We start from the raw sequence: 16,509 nt of genomic DNA, 5'->3' as shown, positions 1-16,509 counted from the left end.
AAACCTATTGTTAAGATCAAAACCCAACTCTTAAGAACAAAAATTCTATATATTAGAAAACCTAGCTTCTTGAAGACTATGAATGAAACAATGCTAATTAATCTCTTTATGAAGAGGGTTACTCAAGAAATGTAGAAAGAGAAGAAGAAGATGCAAGAGTCTAGTATTAAAATGTAGAAAGATAAGAAGAAGATGTAGGTTTATTTTGGAAAAGAATGAAGAGAGAGAAAGTAAAAAAACTTGGGTTATATGGGGACGATTTTGGTCTTTTAATTTTTGGGAAAGTAAAGAGAATGAAGAAAGAGAAAGTAAAAAAGAAATCTTGGTTTTTGTAAAAAGAAGACTGACCAAATTAAATTGGATGAGAAAGTGGGTGGGATTTTATGGGGACGATTTTGTGTAACAAAGGGTAATGTGGTACTTTTACAGAGTGGGTTTTTTTCTCATTAATATTTAAGATCGGGCCTCTTTTCTATTATCCTTCATATTTTGGGCCTTAGAATAACGGGCCCTTATGCAAATGTGTCTTATTCTAAAGTTTATAAATAGAGTCCATGGGTATATAGACCAAAATCATTTTCATAATAGGTATATAGACCAATCTTCCCAAAATATGGACATTTAGTCCTTTTACAATAAGGGCATAAATAACTCATACTTTATTGATAAATACCCTCCATGTCCCTCGTCAAAAAAATCCGGGGTTTTTAAATTTCGGAATGAATCCGGAAAGTTTCCCAAACCAGGAGGCGTGATTTGGGGAAGATATTTAGGTTACAAACTGAAAAGATTTAATAGGAAGTAACGGATCAAGGATATTTTCCAAAAAAGATTTTTCGAAACAGATTTGGAAAACGGATATTTTCCAAAACAGATTTTCTCTCTCATCCTTTCAGATTTGGAAACCAAATCTATATATCACTTTCTCTCACTTAATTTTCAGATTTGGAAAGAGTATATTTTCTGAGATCAATTAGCGTGATTTGGGGGTTAATATTCAAAACATATATATCAACTTTCTCTCACTTAACTTTCATTTTTTACTCATACATAAACACACATCAAATACAAATTATGAAACAAGTTCGTAAATTATGTGTTATTTATGACGAGGAAACCATCATTTGTCATGTATACAACGTAATTTATCATATGCGTGTGTGTCATCCATTATGTACCATTGAATACTTAGATTATTTTCTGACATAAATTACTTGTTTTTTATGTCATGTTAGGAAATGTACCATTGAATCCATTATGTACCATTGAATACTTAGATTATCCATTATGTACCATAAATTATAGTAACTTGTTAGGAAATGTAAATCTGAAATCATGTTTTTTGTTATAAAGCATGTGATTTATCATAAATTATGTATACTGTATAGTAAATAACACAACCTTTGTACGACTGAAAGGAAATTTTATTGAACAATAATCTGTGTTTTATTGTAAATGAAAAGAACATAGTAGACTAGGTAACTTAAAAACAAACTCCGTCAAAATGTTGCCCGAGCTCTCGATCCTTACTGTCTTTGGTCTTCCAGGTTTACGGCGAATCAAACATGGTAGTGTTTTTGACTCTTCATTAAATGTACATGGTTCATCGAAGTTAGGGGCAGGGTTTATATGTTCCTTGTAAGTCTTCACGTAAGACTCCGTTGTCCAAACAGGATCATAGAAACAATCTTCTTCATCGTAATTTATACTTCTATAGTTTATGTGATGATTCTGTAAGAAATTCCATCAGTGCTGGTTTACTACAAGAAAAAAAAACATATGTATTAGTTAAAAAAAATTATAATAAAATTTACATACATTAATAATGAAACATTTAATAAAAAACAAATGAGATGGATCATAAATAACAGGTACAGATCAATAAATTATGTATAATGTATGGAAAAGTACAACTGTTTATTAGGTTAAGAGAAGTTTTATATGCTTGTCATGGCCACTGTTCTGGTAAAAAAAGGACGTGTAATGTTGGAGAAATTTTTCATACTTTACGAACCTTTGATCATTAATACTATCATCTTACGTGAAATGTATGCAAATTGTATCGGAAAGTATGGTAATTTATCGTAACGTAACTGTAATTTTTATTCTGTTACAAGAATAAAAAAGGATAAACATCAAGATATTATTAGCAAATTTTATCAGAAAACATGGAAAGTTATCGTAAAGTACCTGTACTTTATATTCTGTTATAGGAATAAGTGTGGATAATCACAAAGATCAAGAACTGTACGGACAGATGATTCTGATCTGCAAAAAAAACAAAAAAAAGAAGAGGATTTAACGTAGATCTGAAGAAATATACAATGAACATTGGAAGGAGAAATAACATACTAACATTGAACAAATCATTAAATAAGAAATAAACATCAAAGATCTTAAAGAATTATGAAAGTTTTAGAGAGAGAAAATATAAATCTTCCATTCGAAGGTAGTTAAGATTACAGCAAAACAGATTCAAAGTTATTGAAATGGAAAAAAGAAAAGAAAGACCTAAATCAAGATTTGATGTTTTCAACGATTCTATATGAATCTTTAACCTATAAAGCAATAAAGATAAGATTTTAAACCTGAATAACAATGGCTAGAATAAAGAGATAAACAGTATAAAACCTAAATAACAATGGAGGTTTTGATGAAAGCTCTTGATTGAATATTAAACAATGAAATTTTTAACAGCTGGTGGTGAGTTTAATTTATGTTTAATGAAGATTTCGTTTTTAGAGAGAGAGATGGAAAGTTACCGGATTTCAGTTACGGAATATTATCAACATAGTAGTTAGTTACAATTCAAACGTGATTGGAGAGAGAAAGTTGAGATAAAAATGGAAAAAATATCTTTAACAGTTTAGAATGTAAATCACGTTTTGATATTAAAGAAGGTTAATATAGACATTAAATATTTAATATGTATTATATGGATTTGTGTTTTCTCTCCAGATGAGACCAAAAGGACTAGATATCCATTTAAATTATTATTTAGGTTTTGAAATCCTTTTCATGATTATAGAGGACTATATCTCCTATTAGGACCCTATTTTTGGTCTATAAACTCAAAAATTATTATAAATATTTGTAAATTTTGTCAATGGAAATATCTTTAATTTTCAATTGTTATCGTGTCAGAATTCATATCTTTTCAAAACTAATCATTACAAGAATTTTGGAAGGCCGCGGCTTTGGGGAATAAAGAAAATTCTCCAGGGAATAAAGACTTTTCTTAAAACTAGTCAAATAAGATTGACTTTTTATGTTTCTTTTTATTTCTAAGGGGCTTCTAATTTTAGAAGATGCTATAAAAAAGGCTCCTCCATCTCATCACCTCTCTCTGCCACTTCATCTTCTCGACACCTCATCATCTTCTCCGGCGAAAGTCGTCGCCGGCCAATTTTCCGGCTGGCGACCTTTAAACATAAAAAAAAAATTTCTCTCTCCTCTCTCTCTCTCTAATTTTTTTTCTCTCTCTCTCTAAAACTGTTCTAGAGAGAGAGAAGGTCTGTTCTCAAGACCCTATGCTTCACTATCCCCTTCACATCGGGTAAGCTCAAACCTCATCTCTCTCTCTCTCTACACTTTCATCTCTCTTAAAAAGTTTCTTCTCTTCAAGCTTCGCAGAACTAACAGAAGAAGATCCTTCACTTGCATACCGTCTTTTCTCAGAACCTACCGTCTTCTTACCACTCTTCGATGACGGTGCTTCACTTGCTCAGGTTAAAATCATATCTAAACCTAATCGATTGTCTAGGGTTTTATGTTCTCGTTGATCATCTCTTTTCTTTTTGCGATTTTCAGCGGATCGTTTTGGATGAGGAATTTGAGAATCCCAAAAATATATGTTTTAAGGAGTTTGTTCACATTCGAATCAATATCAGTGGTTCTCCTTTGGAATCTCCAGGTTTGATTAGGTCTTTCCAGATTGTTGATTTTGAGTTCATCTTGAGTTATAATCATTTTGATTAGGTCTTTCCAGATTGTTGATTTTGAGTTCATCTTGAGTTATAATCATTTTGATTAGGTTTCTTTTTTTTTATATATTGATAGAGTCTTTCCCTAGCATTGAGCGTGTGAGAGTGAAACATAGGGGAATTCTTCTCACTCTTAAAGGTACTGTAATTAGGTCTGGATTTATTAAGATGATTGAAGGTGAAAGAGATTATGAATGCCGAAAATGTAAACACAGGTAAATTTTACTTCTTCATATGTTTTTTTTGTTCATTGAATATGAGGCGAGTATTTCATTTTGATTTTTTTTCTGTTATCTTTTTTATAATAATGTCATCAGTTGGATTGACAAATAGTGTGGAGAAGATGGCCGGCCGGAAAATTGGCCGGCCGGCGACTTTCGCCGGAAAAGATGATGAGGTGTCGAGAAGATGAAGTGGCAGAGATAACAGATGAGATGGAGGAGAACTTTCAAAAAAAATGTATTATGTATTCCCCATAAAAATTTATTCCCCGGAGAATTTTCAAAAAAATCTGGATTCCCTCGAGAATTTATTCCCCGGAGAATTTTCTTTATTCCCCAAAGCCGCGGCCTTTTGGAAAGCCAAATTAACTTTAAAGAGTCTTGATGAAGGTGTTATTAAAAGAGAATTAAACTCACGTTTTACCAAAAATAAGAGCAAGTCCAAAGTAATAGCGGTTGTGCTCTCAAATTCAAATTTGAGAGTCTAAAGTCTAGCCCGAGACTTATTGAACCAGGGAGCCCCGCTCTCTCGGGCTGTCATTTGGGAATCCGGAGTGGGGGGCTCCCAGTCTCATAATGTGGTCATTGGGGCTCCCAAATGGTCAAATTTGGAATGGATCACCCCATTTGTTTTATTTTTATTTTGTTTTTTTCTTTAAATTTATTTATTGTTTTATTTAAGACTCCATCTTTCGAGACCAAATTTAAAGTTTATATTTGGAACTAATAACTAATTGAAAATTGAAATCAAAATCCTACACTCGTACATCGCAAATGTACATATTTGATTTTGAGAGCTCCTATAATTCAGAGACTTTCAAAATCAAACCGAATTTGCTCTTAGGGCCCTATTAGTAAATTGGTAATAAACAAGATGGCAAAAGGTGAATTAGCTTAGAAATGAAAGAACTTACCAGGGCGGGAGGGCCAAAAACTCATCGGACTCGCATGTGTGAAGAGAGAGAGAGACTTTCAAACTTCACGTAACAGCCGCTACATAATCAAAGTATCATCAATAAGGAAGCTGGACAATCAAAGCCCCCCCTCCCCCCCCTATCTCTCTGTATATATATATAGGGTTTAAAATTGAATCATTTATCACCAGTACTTAGCCTTCTAGGCCTTAACTAGCTTTACCTTTTTATATTTTAAGTTTGGATAGTTCTCAGTCCCCCCATTCTCCCTTCAACTGAATAGAGGTATCAGTTAATACCCAACAAATTCTTTTGTTAAATTCAATGTTGCTGCATCTTCATTTTCTTCAATGGAGTTCCCTTTTTTTTTTTTGCATACTCTACTGCTGTTGTTTGAAGAATACATGAGAATGAAGTCCGAATGCATATCTGGTTCCATGAAACAGGAATTTATTTAATATATCAAACTCTTAGCTTAAAGAAATTTGTCTAAGTGACTTGATTTTTTTTGTTATAGTAAGAAAAGAAAAACCGGATAAATGCAAAATGTATAAAAGATGTTGATTTAATTTTTTTTTTACTTGTTGCCTTAAGTAAAAGAAGGTCTAATCCTAGTCAATTTTTGAATTCTTTTGTCTCTCATCGGGTCATCAAATCAAAGCCCTTTTTTATACACATAACACGCACGTTATTCATAAATATCGACAACCATTGCCCAAAAGACCCTTGTTGCTCCTTCAGAAAAACAATCATTTTTCGAAAAAAACTCCTTCAAGAAAAAGAAATAAATCCTTTTAGAAAGCAAGGTGTTTTAAGGGGCTAATCTGGAATCTAATCATTTCAGGGGGCTAAAAATAAAATGAACCCAAAGACTTTTCATATTTTCATTGAACAGTGGGAGCATTTAATGGTATTGGGTATTTCTGTCCCATCATTTCCTTGTAATAGCAAGTCTTGGAGGGGCTAAAAAGACGATTCATTTTGCCGCCATATTTGTTAAACATCAAATAAACAATACTACTACAGTAGAAAAATCAAATCAAAGTTCTATTTATAGCTTTCATCTGAAACATTACAAGTCTGATAAAGTAATCTGTTTCTCTGTTAATAATCTTCTTTGGGTAAATTTATTTCATGGGTTCTTCTCAAAATTTCAAGTCTGATACATTTTTTATTTCTACTCTGTTTTTTTACTTTATAATAATGTTTGATTTTCAGGAAGAAAAGAAGTTTGATTAGAAATTAGAAGAGGAAGATAAAGTGGGGAGGTATCAGTAGTTGTGGTGGTGAAACAATGGCTTCTTCTTCTTCTTCTTTTAGAAGTAATAATGAGTCTCTTTGGTATGATTTGTCTGAGTTGGTGTTTTCATGGACTCTTGATGATATATTCAATGAAGAACTCTTCAAAAACCAGGTCTCTCTCTCATTTCTCTCACTAGATTTGCATATTTATGTCTTAAACCTTCCTATTTTATAGAAAAATAATAGAAGAGACTACAAAAATAGACCTACCCGGGACCTTAATCGGAATCTATAGTTTACCTAGAGTGAAAAAGTCCATCCAAAAGGGAGAAACTGAGTTGACTATAAAATGGAGACAGTTGATTTCGTGTAGGTCTGGAGTATGTTTTGACTTGTAGCGTCTTGCACTGCTCTTATTTGTATTTGTTCATTTGTAATATTACTAACATAATCTAAAACAAGACATGGTTTATGTTACTTGTAGATGGTGAAAATCCCGGACAATTTCCAATCAGTAAAACATTATCTATCCTCTTATAGACTACCATTGCTTGAAGAAACTCGTGCCGAGTTGTGTTCGAAAATGGAGGTGATATCCGAGTCACCATATGCTGAAGTAATCTCGCTACTAGAATGTAAACCTGGCGGATCGTTCTTATATGATATTCAGATGGATTCTTGGAAGAACCATTCTAGTGAAAGTGGAAAAGAGCGTTTTACGCCCAAACCCATGGACCTTCTAGTTTTGTCTGACGTAGTACCCGAGAATGTTTCAGACTTGGAGCGGGTTGGGAAGACATGGACATTTGCTGTTGTCAAGAGAGTTGGTGAAGAGTCTAACGATGAATTGGAAGGTAACTCGTCTATACGTTTAAAGATACAAACTTCGAAGGCTATCGAAGCTAAAGAGGGCATGAGGAGTTCTGTTTTTGCCGTGTTTCTCATTAATATGGTAACAAATACTAGAATATGGACGACATTGCACTCCTCTCGGAACTTGGAGATCTTCAATGAAATTCTATGCACCAATTCTGAGGTAAGACATGAACACTAGTTTATCACATAAGACGATTTAACGTGAGAAGTGCTTTTTTTATGATCGAACCAACTATACGAAGAAAGTGACTTATAGTTTCTTTGTTTTGTTTATTTTATGACAGGTTGAGGAAGGCGGTGATACTTGTTCTGAATCAATACATAGAATATGGGTCGAGAAAGTTCGTTCAAGACTATCATTGACTCTTAATGAGTCTCAAACATCTGCAGTTCTTAGCTCAATGTTGGCAGTTCAATGCAACCACAAGTCCTCGGTGAAACTTGTTTGGGGTCCACCAGGGACGGGAAAAACGAAAACACTTAGTATTTTACTTTATACTCTCTTGAGTAAAAATAGATCACTTGTTTGTGCTCCGACAAATATTGCTGTTAAAGAAGTTGCTTCTCGTGTTCTAAAGCTTGTGAAAGAGCCTTATGATAAGGACTTAGATGAGGACAACTCATTTTGTTCATTGGGTGATATACTCTTATTTGGGAATAGGAATCGGCTCGAAATAAATGATGAGCTTGAGGATATTTATTTGGATTATCGTGTGGATAGACTTATTGAGTGTTTTGCCCCACTATCTGGTTGGAAGAAATGTTTCAGATCTATGATTGATTTACTTGAAGGTTGTGTATCTCATTATCAATTATTTGTTGAGAATGAATTAATCAAACAAGAAGATAATGAAGATACTCGTAAGGATCAAATTTCACTTCTCGAGTTCCTAAGAGATAGGTACACAACTATAGCATCTCCACTGAAGAGATTCGTTACACTTTTATGCACTCACCTTCCTAAAAGGCTTTTTTCAAGTCATGATTTTCGGAACTTGGTATACCTTATCGATTTGCTTGGATCATTTGGAAACTTTTTGTCTCAAAATAATGTGATTGACAAAGAACTAGAAAAACTCTTTTCTGGTAGTTGTGAAGCATTTACGTGCTCTATTGCCGCTTCGCTTTATAAGATGAAGAACGAGTGCATTGATATCCTTGAATCTCTCAGTGATGCTCTTGGGGGTTGCCTTCCAAAGTTTACGACCCATGCATTGGTAAAGGAGTTCTGTTTTCAATCCGCATCCCTTATTTTGTGCACTGCGTCTAGTTCATATAATTTGCGAGCGGTTGAAATGGATCCTTTGAGCTTGTTGGTTATCGACGAAGCGGCACAATTGAAAGAATGTGAATCAACTATACCATTAAAACTTGGAGCTAAACATTGCATTCTTATCGGTGATGAATGTCAGCTTCCAGCAATGGTTACTAGTAAGGTAATATTTTAGTTTTTACGTTCTGTTTTTGTCGATAATTTGGTAAAAAGATACCGATCAGTGAAACTTAAGATTTTCTTCACTCTGTCTTTGTTAGGTTTCTGATGAAGCTGGATTCGGAAGAAGCCTTTTTGAACGGTTGAGCTCATTAGGACATCCAAAGCATCTTCTCAACATGCAGTACAGAATGCATCCTAAAATAAGCTTGTTCCCCAATGAGAAGTTCTATTCGAGCCAGATTTTGAACGCTCCAAATGTTTGCAGCAAAAGCTACGAAAGAGAGTATCTTCCTGGACCAATGTTTGGTCCTTACTCATTCATTAATATTACAGAGGGGAGAGAGGAACTCGATGGTGTTAGTCGTAGCAGAAGAAACATGGTGGAGGTAGCCGTGATCAAGAAAATAGTGCGGAACCTTTTTAAAGGTACAATATTTATTAGCTTATTTTACGAGTAATGCTCCAATTCACTTCAATTATTCATGGTTCTAATGGAAGAACTATTCGTCTTTACAGCATGGAATGGCTCAAAAAAGACGTTAACAATTGGTGTTATATCTCCATATGCTGCTCAAGTTGCTGCCATAAATGAGAATATTGGACAGAAATATGAAAAGGTTGAAGGATTTGATTTGAGGGTGAAGTCTGTTGACGGTTTCCAAGGTGGCGAGGAAGACATTATCATAATCTCTACTGTAAGATCTAATAGTGCCGGATCGATTGGATTCTTATCGAATCGTCAACGTGCAAATGTTGCTTTGACAAGAGCCAGGTAGAGTAATTTTTTGTAATATAATTTAGAAAAGACGAATTGCTTTGACAAGAGCCAGGTAGAGTAATTTTTGGTAATATAATTTAGAAAAGACGAGTCCTTTACTACTATGTTTACACGCTCCGTGTTGTTATTGCAGGTACTGTCTTTGGATTTTGGGGAACGGCCGAACTCTCACTAATAGTGGATCTTGCTGGACATTATTAGTTAATGATGCAAAGAACAGACAATGTTTCTTCTCTGCTTCTGAAGATAAAGACCTAGCTAAAGCAATGCTGGAGTCGAAGATGGAGCTTGATCAGTTAGATGATTTACTCAATGCAGATAGTATGGTATTGAGGTATTCAAAACTTCACGATGGAAGGTAAAATTATTTCTTGTTTTTTTTCGGGTAGATTTTAGTTACATCATACATGCAAATATTTTAAGTTCATGCCGTAATTTGTGTCAATATCTGCAGGTTCTATTTAGTGATAATTTCAGGAAGTCATTTGGGAAATTGAAGTCATCCCGGACACAAAAGTCTGTTATAAATACACTGCTTAAGCTTGCTAGTGGGTGGAGGCCAAAGAGGGTGGAGGCCAAAGAGGGTGAAGGCTGACTCCATTTGTTTAGGCTCCTTCAAGCTTGTCAGACAATTTAAGGTTGGAGGTCTTTATATTATCTCGTCGATTGATATAGCCAAGTACGCTAAATATACCCAAGTGATGAAGATCTGGGATCTATTACCTTTGGAGGAGGTACTGCAATTACAAAAGCGTTTAGACGACATCTTTCGTATGTATACCGATGATTTTGTCAATCTTTGTAAAGTGAAGCATATTGAGGGGTATGTATAGTTTATGATTCTTTTATCTTAATACTACCCTTATATTGCTATTAAATTGATAACTGTTTCATGCAGAAACATGGAAGTACCAAAAACTTGGGAAACATGTGATATTGTTCGGTACAAGACTCAATCAGTAAGCGGCTTGAGTATTGGTGTGTCAGATGGAACAAGTTACGTCGAAAATTCAAAAGTCAGCGAAAGTCTTTTACTGATGAAATTTTACTCCTTATCGTCTGGTGTTGTGAGCCATTTATTGTCGGGGCGTGATGGCAGAGAACTTGATCTTCCTTTTGAAGTAACAGACCGAGAGTTGGAGATAATTCTTTTCCCTAGAAGTACATTTATTCTTGGAAGGTCTGGGACGGGGAAAACAACTGTTTTGACAATGAAGTTGTTTCAAAAGGAGCAGCAACATCATTTCTCTTTAGAAGGACTATGTGATGGTAATGGTGTCTCCGTACGAACTCCTTCCGAGAGTGTTACTAGTGATGAGACCCTTGGAGATACTAAAAAGGCTGTCTTGCGCCAAATGTTTGTTACGGTCAGCCCGAAACTATGCTATGCTGTCAGGAATCAAATTGCAAACATGAAGAGGTAAGTAATTACATTTGTAGGAGAACTCTTATTTATCTTTGGCGAACACTTTCTTGTATTCTATTGATTAATTATTTATTGCAGTTTCATATCTGGGGGAAAGTCTTCATCTGCTAGCAATTCGTTTGATATGCTTGATATTGATGATGGATTTGAATTTGGTGATATACCCGATCGGTTTACAGATATTCCACCCCAAAGCTATCCACTTGTTATAACATTTCAGAAGTTCCTAATGATGCTTGATGGAAGTATGGAGAGTTCATATTTTGATAGGTTTAATGATGTAAGAGAACTTTCTCACGGTAAAACAGGAATTTCTACGACATTTGCCTTACAAGCTCTCATTCGAACAAAGGAAGTTAATTATGACAGGTTTCATTCCTACTATTGGCCTCATTTCAATAGTCAGTTGACTAAGAAGCTTGATAGCTCAACAGTTTTCATTGAGATAATGTCTCATATAAAAGGGGGTCTAATTAGCGGACGAATACCTGATGGTAGGCTCAGTCGTAAGGAGTACGAATTATTATGTGAAGGAAAGGTTTCTACTTTGAACAAAGAAAGAAGACAGATGATTTATGAAATCTTTCTTGATTATGAGAAGAAAAAGCTAACAAATGCCGAGTTTGATCAAGCGGATTTAGTCATTGATTTACATCGAAGGTTGAGAAGTGGAAACTTTAGAGGCGAAGAGATGGAATTCGTCTATATTGACGAGGTTCAGGATTTGACAATGAGACAAATAGGCCTTTTCAAGTATATATGTAGAAATGTTGTGGAAGGATTTGTTTTCTCTGGTGATACGGCCCAAACTATAGCAAGGGGAATTGATTTCAGATTCCAGGACATAAAATCTTTGTTCTACAACGAGTTCATAATGGGATCAGAAAGTGAAGCTCGTTCTCGTGGGAAAGAAAAAGATCAATGTCGTATCTCTGACATTTTACATTTAGACCAGAACTTCCGCACTCATGCAGGTGTTCTAAAGCTCTCTCAGAGCGTTATTGATCTTATATACAGTTTCTTTCCAAACTCTATTGACGTTTTGAGCCCTGAGACAAGCCTTATATATGGAGAAGCACCTGTATTGCTGGAATCGGCAAATAATGAAAATGCTATTGTAACTATATTTGGCAACAGTGGAAGTACGGACGATAAGAGTATAATCGGGTTTGGAGCAGAGCAGGTTATTTTAGTACGTGACGATATGGCAAAGAAAGAAATCGTTGAACTTATTGGAAAGCAAGCTCTCATTTTGACTATTCTAGAGTGCAAAGGCCTTGAATTTCAGGTAAATGGTTGTCTGATTTCTTCTGCATTATTGGTTACTGAAAACCTGAACTATAAACTGTCATTGAAAATAGTTTTTATACAATTTTGATGTTTGGTTCCATTTTGATTGTTTTATATGCTTACTCTTCAAGCTACAAATATGCAGGATGTTCTTCTATACAACTTTTTTGGGTCGTCTCCATTAAAGAATCAATGGAGAGTTATTTACGAATACATGAAGGAACGAAACCTGATTGGTCTAACTGAACTGAACTCACCGAGCTTTAGCAAAACAAAGCACAAACTGCTTTGCTCTGAACTGAAGCAGCTTTATGTAGCTATAACTCGTACAAGGCAAAGATTGTGGATCTGCGAGAACGTGCCGGAGTTCTCGAAGCCTATGTTTGACTATTGGAAGAAGCTATGCTATGTACAGGTTCGAGAACTCGACGAATCACTTGCACAGGCTATGCAAGTGGCAAGTAGCAAAGAGGAGTGGAGCGCTCGTGGTATAGAGGTTAGCCAACGAAATATTTCCTCACGAGTTTAGCAAGACCCCTACCTACTTGACCAATGAACACTTGTTTTCTTTTTGTAGTTATTCAATGAGGGTAATTTTGAGATGGCAACAATGTGTTTCGAAAGAGCCGGAGATTCGTATAAGGAGAAATGGGCTAAGGCTGCAGGGCTTAAAGCATCATCAGATCGTATCCGTGGTTCAGATCCAGAGCTTAGTTGTGTAGCTTTGCTAGAGGCTGCTAAGATTTATGAAACAATTGGGAACGCTGAAATTGCTGCTAAATGTTATATCGACTTAAAAGAATTCGAAAGGGCAGGTAAAGAATAGTTCTTCCTTGTAAGTTATAGAAGAGTACCTCTTAAGTGTAGTTGTGTAAATTGCCGTTTTGTCTTTTCGTATTTCATTACAGCTAATCTCTATATGGAGAAATGTGGAGGGTTGAGGCTAGAGGATGCTGGTGACTGTTTTTCTCTAGCTAAACTTTGGAGTAAGGCTGCTGAAGTATATTCCAAGGCCAATTGTTACGCGAAGTGCTTGTCGGTTTGCGCCAATGGAAATCTCTTCGACACGGGGCTTCAGTTATTAGATTACTGGAAAGAAAGTTCAGAAGATATTACGAAAAATCAAGACTTGAAAGAAATGAAAAAAGAGTTTCTTGATAGATGTGCAGTTCACTATCATGAATTGAAAGATACTATTAATATGATGAAGTTTGTTCGAACATTCGATTCTATGGACCTAAAACGAACATTTTTGAACTCTCGTGGTTATCTTGTCGAGCTTATGTTCCTAGAGGCGGAGTCTGGATATTTCAGTGAGGCTGCTAACATAGCAAGGCTCAAAGGTGATCTCCTTTTTGAGGCTGATATGTTTGAGAAGGCTGGGTTGTTCAAAGAATCATCCAGGACCATTCTAAACTATGTCCTTAGCAAGTCTCTCTGGTCAAATGGAAGCAAAGGTTGGCCAATGAAGAAATTTACGGACAAGGAGCAGCTTCTAGCAAAAGCAAAGTTGATAGCAGCGAAAGAAGATGATATCTTTCATGAATATGTTTCTATGGAGTGCGAAGCACTAACAGAAGAAGTTAGTAATCTGTCACAGATGGGAGATTGTTTACTTGTTTCTAAAAGGCTCGGAAATCTTCAAGCCGAAATTATATTTTCATGGAAAATTCTCGATTTCCTTATCTCTATTGCTCCTCCAAAGTATGAATGAAATGATAATGTGATCTTGAATCCAGTGAGTTATGTTGAAGATTCAATGCCCCACAACAGGCCCTCTGTTGATACATTGGTTTACTTTTGGAGTTTGTGGAGGGAGAAGATTGAAACCATATTAAAATGCCTCGATGCTATTGAGAAAGAGCCCGAAAACGACTACAAGAGCTATGAGGATTTGTGCCTGGGCTACTTGGGTGTGAGTAAACAACACGGTGATCAAACTTTCTCTTATCGGTTGCTAAATGCTAATTCCTACTGGAGAAAGGCTATCAACGAGAAAACCCTTAGCAAGAAAGGAGATATGGTTAGTATGGATGTTAACCAATTTGTTGTTGCTGCTCGGAGTTATTGGGTTTCCGAAATCCATACTGTTAGTTTGAAGACACTGGAGAAACTGGAATTCCTGCACAAATTTTCTGTTAGCAATTCTTTCTCAATGTTTCATCAAGGTACCTGTGTACTCCGTATATATGAAGTCTCAAGGTGGGTGAAGGAATTTAAGATTTGTCACAAGCTTCCTGGGGCATTTCTGAAGAACTTATTGTCTTACAGGCAGCAGTTCTTCGATATTTTATATAATATGGATTGGAAATCAATAATGATGAAAAATACGATGGCTCTTAGATCATCTGTGCTATCCAAGGACGTAATCGAGGAACTTATAATTGAAGATATGAGTTCAAGAGGCATATCACATGGTCAAATTGGCAGGGTTGCGATGCTAATTTTTATGTCTGGGAATCTAAGTGAGAAGGCATATCAAGTGATTGTGAAACGTTTGGATCTTGACCTGAAATGGAAATCATTCATTGGGCAGCTGAAAGAGAACTTGGAATCTGGATTTAATCCGTCTCTAGCGGTCAAGTTTCGCTATGCGTTAAATGATACATTTAGAGCTAATTGGAGGCGAGAGTTCGATTATATTACACCAAGTTGCTTCGTTTATCTTCTAGAACGTCTTCTTTCGTTGGTGTTATCATGCCACAGGTTTTATTTCACAACAAAGTCTTCTCTTATTGAATCTTTGTCGTGTGAGAATTGGAAATGCAACCCAAAACATTTTTCTCAATCTGAACTCGATGCATTCTCAAGATCATTATATGAATTTATAGCGCAGGTTCTCGATCAAATTCTTCCACATAAGGTAGTGACTTTGGAGTGGGTTGCAAAGACAGATAAAGCAGCCGAAAAGGACTATCCTTTGCTGGTAAGGAGGATGGTTATCTTGATTTGCTTGATTTGTGTGAATTCTGGGGAGTATTTTGATGATTTGCTATTCCGGCTACTAGATACACGAGATGTTGCTTCCCAGCTGCCACAGCCATTCTGCGGTATCCTTAAAAGAAAAAATAGGAGATTTGATATTTTACTTGCCGAAGCACTAAAATCAGTTGAGAATCCTCTTGTGATTCTTAGTTCAGGTAACAATCGGCAAGGATTCCAGTGCCCAAATGCCCTTCTTATTGATATGGATTTGGTTCGAAGCAGAGAAGCACTATTGGAAGTGTTGTTCCCCAAGAATGACAAAAGTGGAAAAGGTGATTTGGAGACCAAAACCTCGGATGGTATAAATATTTCCTCTTGCTGTCCTGATGAGCTGAGTCATATTGAAGTTCTTCCTAGTTCTGATATAGCCGTTGAAGAAAAGACGGCCATGGATAAGGAAAACCAAAATGGAGACGAAGAATTTGATTCCCGAAAGAGTTACGAGGGGTTTTGGAATACAATTGATGTTTTGAAGCTAGAAACAGAGGATGAGAATGGGAAAGCAGTATCCTTTACTTCTAAGAAATTACAGATGAAGGTGAGCTGAAATTTCTATTCAAATGCAAATATGCATCTTTTCTTTAACTTTTCCGTTGAACTTAATAGGAGCTTTACTAACGATGTTTACTTTTGTTCCGTTTAGTTGGAGATAGACGAGTGCATTCGTGTTCTTGATGATGTGATAAACCACTCAGAACAGGGTTTAACTCAAGATATCTCCGAGGAAGTAAAAATCATGCAAGCAGACTTGAAGCAAATCTCTTGTACTTTGAGTCTTGGGTAAGTTCTTTGTCAAATTTGTGTTTATATCGGCAAATTATCTCTCATTTTTGTATGTTTTACGAATTCTTTTTCTTCTTTTTTTTAGTGACGAAGAAGTAAATGAGAAGATTTTAAGTATTGCTACACTTTGTAAGAAGCTGGACGCCGGGAGACCAAGATTAGAACCACTTTTAGATCTTCACTTCTCGCTGAAGAAAACAGATGTTCTTACGGAGTCTTATTCTCAAGTGAACGATTCACCACCGAAAGAGGAGATAGATAATAACAGCAATGACAGAATGAATAACAAGAACAAGGGGAAGGAAAAATCAAAGTCCAAGAAGAAGAGTAAAAAGAAAGGAGGCAAGAAAAAGAAATAGGTGGTAGGCAAGTTTATTTGTTTGTGTTATTATAGTTTTGTTGTGCTTTTCTTAATGATTTGGTAATCTATTAACATATGTATTAAAATTTAACCAACTCTAAAACTAATAGTATATGAATTTGGTAATAGGATTCCCTTGAATTGCTAGTGTTATTAATAAATATTTATATTATATATATATATATATGTGCAAGAATATGTTAATTGTATAAGAA

General features: G+C 35.5%; 1 protein-coding gene, 2 long non-coding RNA genes and 1 pseudogene across 4 annotated transcripts in view; 2 read left to right on the top strand and 2 right to left on the bottom strand.

Annotated features, from left to right (window-relative positions):
* Window positions 1-16,509, bottom strand: part of LOC147564033 (uncharacterized) — a 61,931-nt gene that overhangs the window by 21,047 nt on the left and 24,375 nt on the right. The gene's annotated exons all lie outside the window — the stretch shown is intronic.
* LOC147564039 (uncharacterized) lies at window positions 1,403-2,271 on the bottom strand. The gene is made up of 2 exons (XR_015225888.1): window positions 2,191-2,271; window positions 1,403-1,760 (listed from the first exon to the last, which is right to left on the bottom strand). It is a non-coding gene; the product is annotated as an uncharacterized LOC147564039 (long non-coding RNA).
* On the top strand, window positions 3,626-4,137 carry LOC147564038 (uncharacterized). Its single transcript, XR_015225887.1, has 3 exons — window positions 3,626-3,728; window positions 3,811-3,913; window positions 4,060-4,137. It is a non-coding gene; the product is annotated as an uncharacterized LOC147564038 (long non-coding RNA).
* LOC147564037 (uncharacterized) lies at window positions 6,205-16,432 on the top strand (annotated as a pseudogene). The gene is made up of 15 exons (XR_015225886.1): window positions 6,205-6,239; window positions 6,337-6,532; window positions 6,845-7,396; window positions 7,521-8,672; window positions 8,770-9,097; window positions 9,188-9,443; window positions 9,583-9,807; window positions 9,904-10,272; window positions 10,348-10,869; window positions 10,954-12,163; window positions 12,311-12,661; window positions 12,743-12,980; window positions 13,074-15,688; window positions 15,794-15,930; window positions 16,019-16,432. The product of XR_015225886.1 is annotated as an uncharacterized LOC147564037 (transcript).

Source organism: Eschscholzia californica, unplaced genomic scaffold (genome assembly GCF_041429995.1).
Source record: "Eschscholzia californica isolate CP2 unplaced genomic scaffold, dmEscCali1.0.p SCAF_1, whole genome shotgun sequence".
NCBI classification, from domain to species: domain Eukaryota; kingdom Viridiplantae; phylum Streptophyta; class Magnoliopsida; order Ranunculales; family Papaveraceae; genus Eschscholzia; species Eschscholzia californica.
Note: the sequence above shows the minus strand (reverse complement) of the source record. Positions and strands in the feature narration are given on the sequence as shown.